We start from the raw sequence: 2617 nt of genomic DNA on the forward strand, positions 1-2617 counted from the left end.
TAACTAATGTTTCAAAATTTAATGTTGGTTCATTAGAACCATATAAAGCAACACCCAAAACTCCCATTAAGAGAAAAACAGAACCCCAACAACAAACAACAACAACAACAACAACAACAACAACAATAATAACGGTAATAATAATGATAACGGTAATAATAATGATAATAGGAAATGACTACAGTTGGATAATGAAGAACGATGACATTAATAGAAAGCTAATAATTGCAATAAAATATAAATAACTGTTCTTAAGTTGTCAAAAATTTTAGAAGCGAAAATAAATATTTTGGAAGAAAGGCGGGACAAAATTGGGTGTCAACATTAACTATTAAACTACATTAGGCTAAACTAATGCAGAAAACATACTTAACTAAACTAGCACATAAACACATAAATGCAGATAACTTAAAACTAAAAAATGCAAAAAAAAAAAAAAATGAAAGGAACAAAGAATTACCTTTTGTGTGTGCAGCCGTATAAGAGATTTGGACTTGGATCAATGCTTCACCCTAAATGCTCGAAATCACAGAACCCACACAAGAACAAGAACAGAAAATAACTTTAAAATCTTACTAAACTCGAACTCTTAAAATCTCAAAGAAAATTGCCTAGAAATTTAGGTATTTCGAGTATATGAGTGAATATGTATGAATATTCAGTCAAGGTCTGTTGAACAATGAAGATTGGGCTCTTATTTATAGAATCCCAAAATCATCAAACCCTAGATTGGAATTTATGTGGGACAAATCCACAAAATTGGATTTCTTCCTCACATTCGAGTATGGGAGGGTCGAGATTGAGTCAAACAAACATATCAAATGCCAGATTCTACCCAAAAGTGATCGATCCAAAAGTTTCTTCAAGAACCAATCAAAATTCGCAATTTCAAACAAATACAAACAAAACCCATTAAGGATTCATAGTGTTTTGACCGTTAATTTGAGTAAAAAGTAAAGGAAAAGGTTACTTAAGCCCTGTTTGGGTTGGATTAGGTGAAAAAATGGCAGAAGCATTTAATGGTTTACCTTTCTCGGTCACACAGACCTGTAAAAGCATGATGCGCCTGAGACTTTGCCATTTTTGGCGATTATGACGAAGAGAGAGAGAGGCTGTGTTTAGGGTTTGGGGAGGTGGAAGAGAGAGAGACGCGTATATGGTGTGCTTGGTTTTGCAAAATAAGGGAATGGAGGGGGTATTGCCCTGTTATGAGTTGATATGGGCCGGGTCATGCTCTTTTGGGTTGGGCTCGGTCCAGATTTTAAATAAAGAGGAAAGGGCCTGGTTCTATATACACATATGTATTTCTATGTATACATGTATACGGGGAGGGCATGCATGCAAATATTTAACAGATAGTCAAAATTAAAGTAATACCCATTAATTGAACATTTCAATTATGACCTGATAATAACCAATTGGCCAAATTAGGAGCTAATTTGCAGGAATGACCTTAATTAACCTAGTACCATGAATTTGGCTATTTAATTAAGGCCATAATTGACATAATCAAACAAATCAAAGGCTAATGACCTTAATTAACTTATACCAATGAATTTGGTTATTTCAATTAAGGTCATATTTGAACTAACAATTAATCATTTCAATTGTAGCCATTATTTGTCATATAGTGATCAATTTATAGAATTAATCACAATTAAATACTCAATTCATTGATATAAAACGCTAATAATTGAATATGTAAAAATTGAGATTTGAGGAGTAAAAGATTAATTATTTTAATCAATAAAATTCCTTGAATTAAACAAAGTAAAAATATTTGCTAATTGATAATTTTCCCATTCAGACAATTAAATATATAATTGTTGTAAATTGCTTTTCTCTTAGTTAGATTTAGCAAACATATCATGATTGTAAAATAACATATAAAAATATGTAAATTAATTTCCAAATTATTTATAATATTATAGAAATTATTTTACCAAATACAATGGTAAAATATCATCTGAATAATTTTTATAAAATTATTTTGACTTCTAAAAATACATATTTCACTCTGTTTAATATCCAAGGACTCTGGGTAACTGAAATAAATTATGGGAGGTAAAAAATTAAGTGTCAATAGGTCTTTTAGAACTTGTGTGTGTGTTCGATTCGGTTCTCAATGCACTCGGGTGCATTTTGGGACTTGGGTTGGAAAGTTAGTTCTGAGGTATTGGGAGTTGACTAGGTCAACGAGACACCCGTTGGAAATTCCAAGGCCACGAGTGCGTTCGTAGCGCATTTTTATGTATAGATACATAACTGGTTTGTGAGTAGATGGTCTCGGGTGATAGTCCGGATTTCGAGTTGAGTTCATGAAATTTGAGTTATTTTTCTGGTTTCTGGTGTCCGCTTTTAAGACACCAGGGTCGCGGCAACAGTACATCAGAAACGGTGGCCCTGCCGTTATAGCAGCCCTGTGTATTTTCTGGTGAACCGCTGAAGCGGGACCGCTATAGCGGTCTGTCGATCACTATAGCGGGTGACGGGCAGTAGCTGGCATTAAATGAGTGTTAAAACTGTAACACCTCGTAACTTCGGACTAAAGTTTGACTATAAGATGATAATATAATGGAACCAAGATGAGGATTATAGGAAGTGTTTTGAAAACCAA

The sequence above is a fragment of the Lycium barbarum genome, chromosome 8, assembly GCF_019175385.1.
Source record: "Lycium barbarum isolate Lr01 chromosome 8, ASM1917538v2, whole genome shotgun sequence".
Taxonomy (NCBI): domain Eukaryota; kingdom Viridiplantae; phylum Streptophyta; class Magnoliopsida; order Solanales; family Solanaceae; genus Lycium; species Lycium barbarum.